This window comes from Panicum hallii, chromosome 1, assembly GCF_002211085.1.
Source record: "Panicum hallii strain FIL2 chromosome 1, PHallii_v3.1, whole genome shotgun sequence".
NCBI lineage: Eukaryota > Viridiplantae > Streptophyta > Magnoliopsida > Poales > Poaceae > Panicum > Panicum hallii.
This window is the reverse complement of record NC_038042.1, coordinates 28,519,184-28,536,103: the sequence shown is the minus strand read 5'-3', so window position 1 is coordinate 28,536,103 and position 16,920 is coordinate 28,519,184.

Genomic DNA, 16,920 nt, shown 5'->3' with positions numbered 1-16,920 from the left:
ACTTGGAATCATAATTTACTTGTTAGTACCTTAGTTAATGGAAATACCCATGTCTGTACTATTGGTGGCTAAAGACAGAGTACATCTTTAACTGGAGTGGACTGCTACATTTATTCATAATAATGGTGTATAGAGACTTGTACTATTGGCTTATAATCTAATTAAACGCAGCTACCAGGAGCTGGCATGTGAGTTTGCATAGACTAAATGAACAGTCACTGCGAATAGGTCAAACTTCAGGGTTACATCAGCAAAACTGCAGATTGTGGATTTGATTGCAAGATTCCAGATTTTCCTAGGGGGTTCATGCAAAAGTCTTAAGACACAGCAGTGGACGGCGGGTTGATTTCATTACTCTTCAGGGGCTCTTTAGAAAAAGAACAAAGTGGTACGCTAGATCTAATCGTGGGCGTCGGTTGCGAGATGGACGGATGAGGAGAGTTTGGATCGTGGGTTTATTTCAACAAACCTCGAGATTTGTTTTGCAAAGTTGCTAGCTTCTTAAAAGATCTTGGGAGTTCATCGCTCGAGCCCGGGGGATTGATATATAGAAATTTTGTTTTTCTATTGAATCTTTTGGTATTTAGTAATATAAAAAGGTTTTTCGGTGGTCGTCTGAGCGACCTAACAAATGGCTGCAGCTTTGACCCCACCGATTAAGGTAGCGTTTGGCTGGAGAGCGAATGGAGTGGGATGGTCCCATCCCTAGTTTTATAGATGGAAGGGTTCCATCTCTATGTTTGGTTGGACGGACCGACTCCTATTTTTATGTTTGGTTGGAAGAATTGGAATAGAAGAGTCCACTGCTCCGTTAAACCCATCACTGTGGACCCACCAGTCAGTCCCACGATCCTTCTCTTTCCATCTCTAACTCTTCTTGGGCTTCTTGCCGCGCCGCCTGGGAGGCCGCCGCCCGCCCCCTCACCTCCCAAGCAAGGATGTGTGCCCTGCCCCGCTGCACAGCCATGAAAGCAACTTCGGATCAATCTAAACCACGCAAAAAGCTAAGAAAAGAAATTATGAGGCCTCCAATAAAAAATTACGGCTAGAAGCGATTCCTACCAGCAGAGCAGATTGTACATCCGGCCAGCAGATCATGATCCCGGGCAGCAACTCGTGTATCCCACTGCCTGCAGCTCGCGAATCCGGTCAGGTCAGGTCGGTGCCTCCAAGGCTGCGCCTTGCGTCGGCTTCCAGCCACTCAAGTCCGTAGCTTCTTGGTGCGTACGTGCACGAGAGGGGAGTCAGCGCTGATGCTGATCAAATGGCACGAGCTCACCCCAGCATGTCAGTGAATATTCTTAATTGCTTGGTTCCATCGCTCCTCAACCAAATAGCTGCAGAACTGAAGCCGCTCCATCCTCTCTACTCTCGTTCCACCACCAAACACTGCCTAAGCTAAGCGAATGAGCTGTTAATTTCTTTGATACTGTAGATACTAGTAGTGACATCTTTAATTTCGCAGGAGACGATTTTTGCATCAGAACCCCTGCTTTTTTTTTATAAGGTCATCTTCTCCAACGACGTGGCCAAATCGCCGGCTCACGTGGATGTGATAGAGAATAAAAAATAGAAGGAAAGTCAAGGCACTGTAATCTATAGAGCATGAAGGACCACGAATTCAGAGACAGTGGGTTCCTCGAGAAACGTTCGCGCTAATCGGCTGCACATCGGAAAAAAGCTGCCACCTGCTGGCGATTTCGACCGCCTTTGCACACGGGTTAAGTCTATCTCCAACCGTGTTCTTTATATCCTTCTCTATATCTAAGATTCTCTTCTCTATATCTTATTTCTCTCCAACAACATTCTCTAAATCTCGTTCTCTGTACGTTAAACCCTATATTAGAAATGTATTTTATTCTAAATTTTTGTACGTACGTACTTACCATACCTCAAATGCTATGGATATATTTTATTTTTATTTAATCCAGTATTTAAAACGTAAAGAAAAAATAGAGAAGAGAAGAGAGAATCTCTATATATAGAGGAAACCTGTAGCGTTCTTTATTTTAGAGGACTATTTAGAGAACGCTGCTAGAACATATTTATAGAGTCTCCCATTGTAAACAGCTAACAGCCCCTACTGCGTGCCTGCGTCGTTCTCGTACTTGCAGAGCCTTGTGCTCCTCCAGCAGACACGTCGCCACGACGACCCATGCGGACGCATCATCTGTCAGCACACGAGCGGGTAAAAGAGCATTTGCAGGCTGCTCAGTATCCGATTTTATTTTTCGCAGCTAAAAGTAACTATTTGCAGAGACAGACACGTTACTTGCTCCTGAAAAATTATTTCCAGGGGCGGGTTACGTGGTTACTCGCTCCTCGAAATATCCTTCCTATCTAAAATTTTACTGATTTGAATTTAAATTTTCCAAATATATTTTCCGCTATATTTTCCGCAAATTTTCACCCATCAAGCTAGTGCGCGATCGAATATTATAGTGATCGACATAAAATATATTTCATAAATATAAATAATTATATAACCAGTTCCTACCTCAATAAGAAAAAAGTAAGGGTACATTCATATCTTACAATAATTGGAGTTCGTACATTAGGTCTTAAGTTCCTACATCGATCAATACTTAAGTTCGTACAAGTTCAAATCCAGAAGAAAAGGGCAGGGGTACATCCATGCATATTACATATTTCATGCTACTCCTCCAACCCGCTTATGTGGATATGGAAGATAGTTAAGGTCTTCAATCGTCTATCCTAAAACTTCATCAAAATAAGCTAGAGCACGGACGAGTGCACTCTCCTCCGCTTCCCAATGATAGTCAAATTCAGTACTATAAATATCGTACAATGGAGTGCTAAGCTAATTTGGCTTGTAGAAGGCGAGTGTTGCTTGGAACTTCAAACCTCTGGTGAAGAATGGCTCTCCATCTATGTATTTTAAATCCAACTTCCCAAGACTTGATCCAGAATCGTCCGAAAGCTCATTGCCGCATAGGTAGCACCATAGAGGAGATCTTAAAACGTGATAATAACGTTATAAAAGTTGAAAGATGTAACATAACTAAAGGGAATGATGATAAAAAGAATATTTTATACCATATTTTCTTGATTAAGCTGAAAAAGCCTCTCAGCAGTCTGAATAAAATGGCTTTCTCCCACCTCGAGCTGCTTTATTCGAAAATATGAAAAGTCTGGCACAAATTATCCGTGATCTCGAAGCTGCTCTAGGCAGGCCTCCCGGCTAGCTTATCATAAGTTATCCAATTTGGTGCTACTGCACCCATTGTGGCAATTCAAACCATCGGAATGGCCTCTCCTGATGCTATCAAGGTGAAATCTATGCTTCGAACAGGTACTTAAAAAGATATGTACTTTTTTAAAATAAGGTTGACGAACAACCTCGATTTGCACCGCAGGAGTAGTACCACCCATAGCTTTGATAATATCTTTGAGCCATCTAATAGGGTTGATAAGCTACATTGTATGTAAGTAAATTTAAAAGTTATTCATATGTAGTAAAACATATATTAAAAAAGAAGGAATGGTTACAACATTGGGAATTGATTAAAAGAAGGAATGATTACTGCTTTGGGAATTGATCCGCACGTTGGATCGCACAATGGCAAGTCAATGGCGCTATAAAAGTAAAGTTCTAGACAATATAAAAGTAAAGTCCTAGACGATAAGGCAATGCATCCTCGAACATGCGTCCATGGCCATCAAAACCACCGTGGCAGCCACCACCACGACGGTCACCATCACGGAACATCAACTTTTCGAAGATAATTATGCCATAAAATATTATAATTCACAAAATGCTTAGAATAAAAGATTGTCCAAAATAATGGGGGAAAAACCAACTATCGGCGCAGGAAGGAGGCCGGTGCAGGGAGGAGGCGGCGGCGCGGTGAGCAGGCCATCGCGGGGAGGACGCCGGCGCGGGGAGAAGGACGTCACAGGAGGATGAGGATGCCGCGAGGAGAAGTCTTGCGCAGGGAGGAGGCCGGTGGCGCGCGGGGTCGAGGCCGGCGCAGGAAGAAGGGCCGCCGTGGGAGGAGGAAGGGAGCGAGGCGTGCGTGGCAGATCCGCGCGTGAGGAGGTAGCAGCGCAGATCCGACGCGAGGAGGAGGCTGGGGACTTCAAAATTTCGGCAGCCTAATAGCATCTTGCGCACACTACCAAAATTTTGCTAAGTTCCGGACCTCCTCTCGCTTATATAGGAGAGGCATTTCTAGGGACGGGTAAGGGTGTCATCTGCCACTACAAATCGATTCATGGGGGCGGATGACGCCCCTACCCCTACAAATAATTTTCATATTTTTCTAAAGTTTTATTTAAAATGTAAAATATAGAAAAATACATCAAATAAAAGTGAAATTTGTACACAAAGTTTATTGTGACCTATAGAATCTGAAAAGTATAAAAAGCATATTTCAGTACAAATTTATGTTAAGAGTGTGGAAAAAGCAATGTATAGCTCTCCCACAATAACATCTCACAACTTAAACCATACTTTGTAGTTATCACTCCCTTAAACATTAAATATAGTGAAATATGCTTAGCATATTTTTTCTTGTTCTATAGGTGTTATCGCCATAATTTAGCTAGGCCAGAAGGTGGGCCGCGAGTAAGATGGGCTCAAAGGATAATTGTAATGGGCTTGCGAATCGGCCCCTGCGCGGGCGTTTTAAGGCCAGGATTGGCCATGTATCTAGATAAGTGTGCACGTTTAAATTAGTTTAGATAGAGATAGCCAGGATTCATGTCGTAGTCAGTTAGAATTGGTTAGGAGAGGCAAGTCTCCAGACTATAAATATGTACCTTGGACTACGAATAAACAACAACCATTCGCAAACAACTCTCGGCGCATCGCCACCCCGGTTCTAGGGTTTCTCTCACGTAAGTGCCGTGTAGCCCGATCACGCTTCACGTGATCGGGGCAGCATCGTTCCTGCATGTTTATCTTTGTGTTTCTCGTATTGAAGCGTTGTTGATGGCGAGTAACACTAGTTATCTTAATGCTTATAGGGATGCATCGGCTCTTTATACTATATTCTTGCGTTGCTTGTCACTCATAAGCGTTTAGCTGTCCTCATGCCCAAGCTTGGGTGTAAGGGCAGCACCTTGTTCTGTTCTCGATTAGTAGATCCAATCTGTTATGGTTAGTCTTTGTTCATCAAAGATTTAACTTAATATCCGTATGATTAGACCCTTCAAACGAGTTAAATGATCCGACAATATATTTGATGCCTTGTATTAATCTAAAGAGGGATTGTTCCTAGAATCGGCTTTCTATTGGTTTTTAGACCTCTATTTAGGTTGTTATTCTATTATCTTTCATATTTGTTAGGCTTAATTACGCGTAGGATATTCCGGTTGTGCGGTGAAAGTTTAACCTTCGTAGGTTGAATTAGCTTATTGGTTAGAGAGTAAGTTTATATTACCATCGGATATATGCGCTTTGTTTAAATACTTAGATCCGATCCGATACTGGAAGACAATCGGCTCTTTACAGCCGATATCGGGGATCACCTGATGAGCCGATTACGGCTCGGACTAATGTTTGAACGTGTCTGTGCATGCAGGAAACTAACTGAAATCACCTCTGCACGTTCCTGATCAGGTACAAGGTCATGTGGCACGCCTAGCAACCCAGACGCCAGGTCGTGTGCCGGATCCTGAGCTGTTGACCGAGGGACCGAGGCCCACCAGCAGTCCCGGGAGTCTCCCGGCTCCTCGTGTTGCCTGTCGCTGCTCGTCGGTAGGTTTTGACCGACAACAATAGGTCACAATAATCTTAGGGTATAAGTTTCTTTTTTTATGTATTTTGCTAAGTTTTATGATTTAATCTATTTTTCAGATTAAATTTGAAAACTATTTGTAGAGGCAGGTGATGCCCTCACCCGCTCCTATAAATTGGGCTATTTGTAGGGCGGGTAACGACGTCACGTGCTGCTGGAAATAATATTTTTAGGGGTGGGTCAGGTACTACTGTACTGTGCTCTTTTTCTGATGGGGTTGATGGTTTGATCCACTCCTAAAAATATATTTTCAGGAGCGGATCAGCTCTAGAGTAACCGCGCTCTTTTTATATGAACGGGACAAATCGGTTTTAGTAGTGGACAGCGGGGCCCTCCGACCCGCCTGGCAATGTCCACGTCGCGCCGCTCCGTATCCGTGGGCAGCCCATGAGAAGCCAGGGGCCCGCGCATGCCGCAGCCAGGCAATAAAGGTTGGGGAAGGGGCCCACTTTATCCAGGGCCCATACGGCGGGGTCGGTCGTCGCGGAGCGAGTGCGTGCATGGCCGCCGGACACAAGCTGGCGCGGCGTAACCTGCTGGCTGTGGCTGCGGACCCTGCCTAATTCGAATTCTGCTCCTGCTTCGGCTCCTGCACGTATATTACCAGCTCCCCTGTGCTTTCATTTCATTCCGTAATGAATCGTGCGGAGACATCCTGCTTCTTCTGCGCGCTCTAAAAAAATATAGAATTAAGCGAGAATTGACATGAATAATCTGTAATCACTCAACTGATGCTAGGCGCGATCTTAATTAGTTTGTGAAATCACGTTGCGACAGGTATCACCGACGATGCCTAGCAAGATGAGGGAACATCATCCCGGGTCCAACGTTTTGCACCAGATGACCAGGCATGCCTGACGGCAGCTGATTGTGTGCATGCATGGTCCTCCAAACACATACTCGACCAGGCCAGTCAGATATGAACAACAATAATTCCCTCCGTACAAAACTATAATTTATTTTAGCTTTTTTTCTATATATCTAGATTTGTGTATATCTAGATGCATAATAAGATATATATATATATATATATATATATAAAAGTTAAAACGAATTATAATTCAGGACATAGGCAGTAACACCTTGCGAGATCTGCAATCATGTACAAGTAGTGCATACGGTCCATATGCGTACATTTGGAAAGTTACAAAGCACATATAGTGACAGGTCAACCATACAACAATAGAATGCATACATAGATATATATTAAGAAATTTTACTAAGATTGGAATAAATAAGTACTGTTCATCATGTTAAGCTTTACGATTAAAATATAAAAAGTACTGTCGGTATACACAGACAGTGGTACCTCCGACAAGAGTGTCCAGCCCGAGGGGCGCGAGGTTATCCGTAACCTCGCACTAAACCTTTAGGTGACTCGGCGTACGGCCTGGGCCTGACAACTGGGGGCACGGTCTCCGGACCTCCCCCCACGCTCTAGCAGATCCAGCGCCTCCACGTGACCACGAGGACACGGTTCTCAGGAACTGCTACTGCGGGCCCGGACCACCGCGGGGTGGTCTTGGGCCCCTACGTGTGGAAACCGGACCCCCAGTGGGCCTGGGTGCCTGCGCCAGCCAGGGCGGCCCGGACCTCCCTTCCCACCGGGGAGGAGGTCCGGTGCCGCCACGTGCCTCTGGGGAAGTGGCCGCTAAACCAGCACCGCCACGTGTCCGATGGCAGCCAACCTTCTACGAGAAGCCAGCCCAACTACCGCATTTAATGCGGGTGGTTGGGGTACGCGTGCCCGAGATAGGGCATGGGCCGCCCACTGACACGTTGGGCAGGTATGCTGACACCACGGTAAGCCCGCCAGTTACCGAGGCGGCGCGTCGCATCACCGCACCGCGTGCGCGGGCGAGCGGCGTGTAGTCACATCACAGCACCACGCGCATGAGCGAAGGGTTATTATGATCTGCTGCAGGAGGGCCGCGGCGTGCGCTGCTACAGTGCGCAGAGGCTACAACACGGCAGGTCAACATAGCCCCTTCGCCTGTCAGCGGGGACTGACCCTATAGTGATAGTACGTCTCTCACTACGCATGTCACTAACAGCAGATCCTGTGCCAGCGAGACGGCACATGACCATACCCTGGTAGAGGATACGCACGGGAGCCGAAGAGGAAGATTTCCGAATATGTGGCATTTAAGGCTCCAATGTGTACGTTATTTAATATGTCACCGGGTCCACCTGTCGGGACCCTGCTCAATGTATGCGCTCCCCTTGAGCATATAAAAGGGAGAGCGCGCATGTTAGAATGCAAGCTTTCTCAAGTTCCACCAACACACAAGTTTCACAAACTCACAAGCAATACAACGCACAGTGGACGTAGGGTTTTACGCTCTGGCGGCCTGAACCACTCTAAACCCTTGTGTGCTTTCCATGTTCACACGCCTTTTGATCTAGCATTCCTTGATTTCCCCCCAAACTCATCCTAAACTAGGATTAGGCGGGTGCACTCCGCCACCCGGCTGGAGAAATCCTCCAACATTTGGCGCGCCAGGTAGGGGCTTATGTTTGGTTTGCGCTAGATCAAGACTCTTGATCACCATGCCACGGGTAGTTGAGGACCATGACCACCCGATGGGGGAGGAAGTGGCGTCATCTGCGCCACATGCCTCTCGCCGTCCTCCATCCGGGGTTGTGGCGCCCGTCGTGCCGCAGCGAGCTGCGGGGCAGGCCTCCAGGGCCCTATCACAGTCCGCAGAAAACGGGCTATTGGTGGCGGCCAGGGAGCTGCTCTGCAAACCCGCCAGACGCGGCAGCCTCGCCGGATGTGCTGAGGCAATGGCATGACGATGTCGATCACCTCCTAAACTTGGCGCAGGTCACCCCAGGCTCAGCGGGGGGATCTGTGTCCAGGCAGCGTCGCCGTCAAGGTGGCGCATCCAGCTCTGTGCACCCCCCAATAGTGAGGAGTGCATGGATCGAGGACCTGCGGGCAGAACTCAACCGCCGACGTGCGGGAGAGGACGCTCGCGTTACCATCGGGCGGGCGCGCGTGCGCCGGCTCAACATCGAGGGTCGGAACCTCGAGACCGAGCTCGACGCGGCTGTACCAAAGCCGCAAGGACTCACCCAGGCCCCGGTGGCCGGGGTGGCCTGCGCAGGGCTCGCAGACCACCTTCGAGCGGTGGCCTGGCCGTCCAAGTTTCGGCCCCATCTGCCGGAAAAGTACGACAGGTCAACCAACCGATCAGAATTCCAGCAGGTCTACATCACCGCCATCACAGCGGCTGGGGGTAACGATGCCGTTATGGCTAGTTACTTCCATGTAGCCTTGACCAGGCCAGCCCGAACATGGCTCATGAACCTCACCCCAGGATCCATTCAATTCTAGGGAGAGCTCTGCGCGCAGTACATGGCGAACTTCACCAGCGCGTATCAGCGGCATGGCGTGGAGGCCCACTTCCATGCTATGAGGCAGCAACCCGAGGAAATCCTCCGGGCCTTCATCTCCTGCTTCACCAAGGTACGTGGAACCATTCCACGTATTTCCGATGCATCTATTATCACGGCTTTCCGATAGGGGGTCCGTGATGAGAAGATGCTGGAGAAGCTGGCGACACACCAGGTGGAGACTGTCACCACCTTGTTCGCCTTGGTGGACAAGTGCGCCAAGGCTGCAGAGCGCCGTGCATGGCACTCTGCCCCTCAAGGAGGGCCTGCCTAGACAGGGGGCTCCAGTTGCGCTGCCCCTGGCAGCGGCAAGAAGAAAGACAAGAAGAACCACGGCATGAACAAGCCGCAGGCTGGGGCTCCGGTTGTTGCGGTGGCAGCGGCCGAGGGCCAGAACCTATGCGGCAAGCGCCCGCGCTAACAACGTACCGACCGCGGGTCGTGTCCTGTTCACCCTGGGGCCTGCCACAGCGCCACCGATGCCGTGAGATCCAGAAACTCGTGGAGCATCTCAGCAAGCGGCGTGACCAGGCCTCCAAGGGTGACTCCTCCCCGCCATGGCGGTCCGGCAAGGAGAAGGTCCCTGACGCCAATGCTACCGTGGCGGAGAGGGAGTTGGGGTACCAAACCCCAAAGAAGGACCTAAAGGGTCTCTTCCACCAGTCCGACTCCGAGTCCGGGGGGACGAGCGCCGCAAGAAGCTGTATGTCATGTGTGGCGGCAGCTCAGAGCTCGTTTCCCGGATGAACGTCAAGACCCTTTGCCGAGAAGTTTTCTCGGTGAAGCCGGGGGCACCGAAAGCGGCGCCCCACCAACGGTGGAGGAGCACCACCATCTCCTTCGGGCCATCTGACTGCCCGGAGAACATGGCGGGGGCCGGGGTGCTACCACTTGTCACCGCCCCTACCATCACCAACATCAAGCTCCATCACGTGCTGATCGATGGAGGCGCCGGCCTCAACGTCATCAGCTATGCAACATTCAAGCAGCTGCAGATCCCGGAGTCTAGACTGGACCCATCACGCCCATTCTCCGGAGTGGGCCCACATCCCGTCTACCCGGTGGGGACCATCTCCCTGCCGGTCACGTTCGGGACGGAGGAAAACTTCCGCACAGAGAATGTTCAGTTCGATGTTGCGGAGGTCAACCTCCCATTCAATGCCATTATTGGCAGGCCGGCTCTGTACCGGTTCATGGCCGTTGCCTATTACGGGTATTTGGTCCTCAAGATGCCGTCCCCTGCAGGGGTCCTCACCGTGAAGGGTGACCGGACCGCTGCCGTGGCGGCAGTTGAGAAACTGCATGCACTGGCAGCGGGTCTCGACCCGGCTGCCGGCGCAGAGGGGTCCGACCCCTCACCCTCATGTGCTAGGGCACCAGCCAAGGCGCCCAAGGTCCGTCCGTTTGATACGGATGATGTTCCCGTGAAAACCATCAAGGTTGGAGCGGAGCCCTCCCAGACCACCCGCATTGGGGGAAACCTGGGAGAGAAATAGGAAAGCGCGCTCATCGCCTTCCTCCGGGCAAATGTTGACATGTTCGCCTGGGAACCGTCTCAGATGCCTGGGATCCCTAGGGAGGTGATTGAGCACCATCTGAAGATCCACCCCGACGCCAGGCCAGTGCGACAAAAGCCACGCAAGCAGTCCATTGAGCGGTAGAACTTCATCCGAGAAGAGGTCCGCAAGCTGCTGCAAGCTGGCTTCATCGAAGAGGTCAACCATCCTGTGTGGTTGGCCAATCCAGTCGTCGTCCCAAAGGCCAACGGGAAGCTTCGGATGTGAATCGACTACACCAACCTCAGTAAGGCATGTCTAAAAGACCCCTATCCACTTCCACGTATAGATCAGATTGTAGATTCCACCTCTGGGTGTGACTTGCTATCCTTCATAGATGCCTATTCTGATTTTCATAGGAAGCATACGGCTTTTGTAATAGTGGATGGTCTTTATTGCTATATTGTAATGCCATATGGATTGCTTAATGCCTTACCTACCTTTGCTCACGCAATGAACATTACATTAGGTGATTTGGTTAGAGACATAGTTGAGGTATATGTTGATGACATTATTGTCAAGACTAGAGAATCGAATTCCCTCCTAGAAAATTTAGCACAGGTCTTTGACAAACTGCGCGCGACCTGCACGAAGCTTAATCCCGAGAAATGTGTCTTTGGCGTTTCAGTGGGGAAGCTCCTCGATTTCCTGATTTCACACCGGGGGATCGAAGCAAACCCGGATAAGATCCGGGCAATCGAGGCAATGAGGCCCCCTGCACGACTCAAGGACGTGCAGAAGTTGACGGGGTCCCTTGCAGCCCTCAGCCGCTTCATCTCGAGGCTGGCGGAGAAGGCTCTCCCCTTCTTCAAGTTGATGAGGGGGTCCGGTCCATTCACATGGACTGAGGAGGCAGAGCAAGCCTTCCAGGAGATGAAGCAGTATCTCACCTCCCTGCCGGTTCTGGTAGCTCCGGGCCCAGGTGAGACGCTGTTTCTGTACCTTGCAGCGATGACTGAAGTGATCAGCATGGTGCTGGTCGCTGAGAGGTCCGAGCAACTCATGCAGGGGGCCCTCGTGGTCCCCCCTGTGGGAAGTGGTGGTCCGACCTCCACCAATGTGACAACCGACCCTGCTTCGGGGGGTCCGGCCGGGTCCTGACCCGGGAAAGAGCAAGAAGTCCTAGGGTCCGGTGCGTCCCCAGCTCAGGGAGACGGGCCCAGTCCCGCTGCCAAGGTCAAGACCATCCAAAAGCCGGTCTACTACGTCAGCGAGGTCCTTCATGAGGCAAAGGCCAGGTATTCCGAGATGCATAAGCTCCTCTATGCTATACTCATTGCGTCTCGGAAGCTCCGCCATTATTTCCAGGCCCACAAAATTGTGGTGGTGACCTCCTACCATTGAGGGCCATCCTCCACAACGCCAACATCACGGGCAACATTGCCAAGTGGGTTGCAGAGCTCGCTGGATTTCAACTCAACTTCCAGCCCCGCCACGCCATCAAGAGTCAAGTCCTTGCCGACTTCGTTGCAGAGTGGACTCCTACACCAAGCGTCCCTAGGGGTCCGGACCACGGTTCGGAACCCCCACCTCCGGAAGTCAGGGCTCCGGTGTTCACTAGACCCCACTGGATGCTCTTCTTCGATGGGTCCGCATGCAACAAGAAGGTTGGAGCTGGCATGGTCCTCATTGACCCAAATGGCGAGCAAGTGAAGTACATGGTGCTCCTCGACTTTGAGGCCACCAACAATATGGCGGAGTACAGGGCTCTAATCTTTGGGCTGACTGTGGTGCTATCCCTGGAGGTCCGGGAGCTCCTGGTCAAGGGAGACTCCCAGCTTGTCATCAAGCAGGTCTGGGGGGAGTGCAGTTGCAACAATTCCCAGCTCGCAGCATATCTCATCCGTGTGAGGAAGCTGGAGAACAATTTTGATACACTGGAACTGCAACATGTTCCACGTGAGGGCAACTCAGCGGCAGATGCACTCTCTACGAGGGCATCAACTCAGGCATCCCTACCAGAGGGCGTGTTTCAAAGATGGCTGCTGAAGCCGTTCGCCCAGCCTGCCAAACTGGGCGAAGGGGGTCAGTCTAGCACCTCGAAGCTAGCGGTCCCGGCGGTGCTCCATCCGTGGGGTCCGCCAAGGATTGTGTGCACCCTCGAGGGTCCCGAAGACCTTGAGGAGCCGCATCCAATTTCTCAGTGGGGTCCCGATGCATGGATCTCCGAGATTCGGGACTATCTGAAAGATAACATCCTTCCTGAAGACTAGGCACCTGCTAAGCGCATAGTGCGATTGGCTAAGCGATACATAGTGGTAGAAGGGGATCTCTACCGCCGTGGTGCCAATGGCATCCTCATGCGGTGCATTACCCAGGAAGAGGGCTGCAACTTACTCGTAGAGATCCATGGAGGCGAGTGTAGAAATCATTCGTCATCCCGCACGCTGGTCGGAAAAGCTTTCCGGCATGGCTTTTACTGGCCGACAGTGCTCCAGGATGCAGCTAAACTGGTAAAGTCCTGCAAAGTATGCCAGTTCCATGCAATACAGATACACACTCCAGCTCAGGCTCTGCAAATGATTCCACCCTCTTGGCCTTTCGCTGTATGGGGGTTGGATATCTTGGGACTATTCCCCAGGGCCGTCGGCGGGTACCGGTACCTCTACGTCGCCATCGACAAGTTCACCAAGTAGCCGGAAGCAACCCCTATGGTCAACATCACCACGGCATCAGCAATCGCGTTCCCCAAGTCAATTGTGTGCAGGTTCGGGGTCCCGAACCGAATCATCACCGACAATGGGACCCAGTTCAAGAGCCAGCATTTTCAAGAATACTGCGAAGACATCGGCATCCAGCTCTGCTTCGCTTCCGTGGCACATCCCAGAAGCAATGGCCAAGTAGAGCGGGCTAATGCTAAGATACTCAGGGGGCTCAAGATTCGCACTTACAACAATCTTGAAAAGCATGGTGCGAAGTGGATTGACCAGCTTCCGAGCGTACTATGGGGGAACCGGACCACACCCAGCCGAGTGATCGGGGATACCCCTTTCTTCCTGGTCTACGGGGCTGAAGCATGCCTTCCCCCGGAGATCAACATGGGCTCGCTACGAGTCCAAGCCTTCGATGAGGAATTGCAGGAGTGGCAGCGCTGTCAAGATGTAGACCTTGTCGACGAGCGAAGATGGCGAGCAGCGGTTCGAAATGTAGGATATAACCAAGCGCTCCGGCGTTACCATCAACGGTTCGTGTATAGTAGGGAGCACCGGGGCGGGGACCTAGTCTTACGGCGAATCCTGAACCGAGAGGGGCTTGACAAGCTCTCCCCCAACTGGGAGGGCCCCTTCAAGGTGTCAAAGGTGTGCCGATCCAGATCTGTTCGCTTAGCTACGGAGGAGGGCATGCAGCTACCCAACCCATGGAACATTGAGCACCTCCGTAAGTTTTATCCTTAGGGGCTTAGCCGAGAATAAATTTTTTCCTTTGTAAATGGTAGCACCCCTGTGCGGACCAGGGCGGTGGAGGTTCGTCCTCGTAAACCCGGCCCTGGCCTTCATCGCACGTTCTATCTGTACCAACTTATCAAGGAAAAATTCATTCTCCGTCTACCTTTGAGGTTTATGCAATTCAGTGTCTTTTCTTGCCTCCCGCTTACCCTAACCCCCACGTGGTCTTTTATCCCTGTGCCGTGCTTGAGGTCCGAATTGAGTTGCTGGGTTGTGTCTCCACCCAGGACCTCTCCTTCATAGGAAGAAAGGGTCCGATCTTCTGGGGACCAGCTTCGGGGAAGCGTACTTGTCCTCAGCGGGGTTCAGAGTTGTGTAGCCGCTTAGTCTGGTTCTGTACCCTAAGCCTACACACTCTACCTCCCTAAGATAAGTACCGTACTACCTAGAACTGTGGATCTGGAAGTCCGAACCCCTTCGATCCTTGAGCCTAGGCCCTGGCGCTCTGATTCACTAAGCATCTCAAAGGACTCTCGCCGGCAACGTCCGGGACCCCGTGGGAATGATTGCTAAGCATCGATCCTAAGTCATGTGCAGGACTAAACCTCATTTTCATGGTAGCTAGTCCCAATCCCTTGCGACTACCTCCCAGGGGGCCAAGGGACCTCGTTAGTCCAGAAAGCACACAACAGAACAAGCAAATGGAAAAACAGCTAAGTTTTTATTGCAAAACAGCTAAGTTTTTATTGCTTGTCACATACAGAATATTATATTACTTATAATGTATACCAAAAATAATTTGTATTACATATCTTTGTATTACATATTGTATACAAAACTTTGTATAGCTTACAATATGTACAAAAACAACAAAAAGACTACTCCTATTCCATTGGCGGTCTAGAGGGGCTTTCTCCTTCTACAGGTCTGGGCCCGTGCTGCGCTCATAGTGATCGGCCATGATCTCCACCACTTCTTGGACTCCTTCTCGGGTAGTGGCCTCCGCTTCTGGTACGGGGCCCTCCAGGACTGGAGTCAAGGAGATGGTGGGGTCGTGGCTCCGGAAGCAGGTGAGGACGTAGTCAACCACCACCTGAGCAAGCTCTTGTCCTTCGGCCTCCAAGCGCGCAACGAGAGTGGACTACAGGTGCTGCAGACGCTCAGCGGCAGAGTCCAGTGCCGGAAGGACAGCGCTGAGTGAAGAACGGGCCTCTGCAACCTGGATGGGACTTAGCCCAAGGGGTTCCAGGGTGGTGCTTGCTTCACCAACCCACTTCACGATCCGGTCGACCCCGGCGTGCTGCTCCGCCAGGAATCCCTCCGCCTTGGCCTCCCGCTCCTTGAGGTCCCGGGTCCGGGCCTCCAGGTCTGACCTATGGGTGGCGAGGCGGGCCTCCTCCTCCTGGACGGCCACCTCCGAAGGCTGAGGGCAGCCCGCTCATCATCAATTGTCTTTTCCATGGCCTTGGCAGTGTTGATTGTGTGATGAGCCGACCGCTCCTTCAACTCCACCTCCATCTCCTTCCGGGTCACCGCCTTCTCCCTGGTGGCGACCGCCATCTCCCGGTCGATGACCCTACGCATCTTCTCGCGCTGGACCTCACGCACCCGCTCGAGCTGGGCCCGTTCCTCGGCGGTGCGGGAGGCCACCATCTGAATGCGGTCCCCCAGACGGCGCTCCTAGTCGGAGAGCCGAAGGCGCTCTGCCTCCAGCCTCTCCCACTCCCGCCGGAAGCCCGCTTCTGCCTCCTCCATCGCCCGCTGGGCCTTGATCAAGAGGCGGGGAAGAGGGACCTCCACCGGGTTTGGGAGAAGGTGCCTCCCGTACACCACCTCTGGGATGTCCTCCTGCGCAAGCTGGGGGCCGGAGCTGGGAGCCCCTGCGACTTCTGCTGCTGCGGTTGCCCCCATCGTCACCGCAGCCTCCTCCGCGGCTGGCTCTGCAGAAGGAGCCTCCGCTGTAGCTCCCAGTGCAGCCGCCACGGCTGTCTCTCCACCTGCCGTGGTTGGAGGGGTCGCCTCCATCTGGGGTGCGACCTCGGCCACCGGAGCTCCGGCCTGGGCCTCCGCGGCCGTTAGCGGGGACGGTGGTGTTGTCGACGATGCGCCGGCCTCGCAGTAGTGGTGGAAGAAGCCGGCTAAGGGCCGGACCTCCCGGCCGAAGGGTCGCCGGAGGATGCGGAGGTTGTGGCAGGGCGAGTAGTCCTGGCAAACATCATCAAGATAAGGATCCAAAAAATAAATGAATCAAGAAGACATGAGGAGTTAACCACTCACGTGGAGCTCCGCACCCCCATCCCGCCTAGAGGACCGGGGATTCCCTCCTTCCTGAGGAAGATGCCTCGGGCGACTGGTGGGGCCTCTCCGCCAAAGGCATCTCAGGCGGCGGTGTCGGGGCCTCCTCCTGCTGCTGCTGCTGTGGTGGTGGTGGTGGTGGGACCCGCTGCTGCCGCTGGGACGGTGGCGGCGGCGGTGCCTGGCACTGTTGTGGGGGTGCCTGGCGTTGCTGAGGAGGTGGCGGCGATGGCGGTGGTTGATGCTGTGGCGGAGACCGCGGCGTCTCCTCTGGCCTCCCCTGCAGCTGCTGGCGATGCGGCAGCGACGGTGGAGCCCGGGAGCTACTCTGCCCCCTCGACTCCGTCATCTTCTGGCGCTTGGGGGCCAGCTCCCCCACGAAGGATCCGTCACCTCAGCGGAGCCTCCGTGACCTGTCCTCCTCACGGTCCCGACTGCTCCACGAGGTGGCAGCCTCTGGCACCTTCTCTTTCCCGGAGGGAGCCGGGCCTCCATGGCTGGACCCGCTAGGCTTGCATCGAC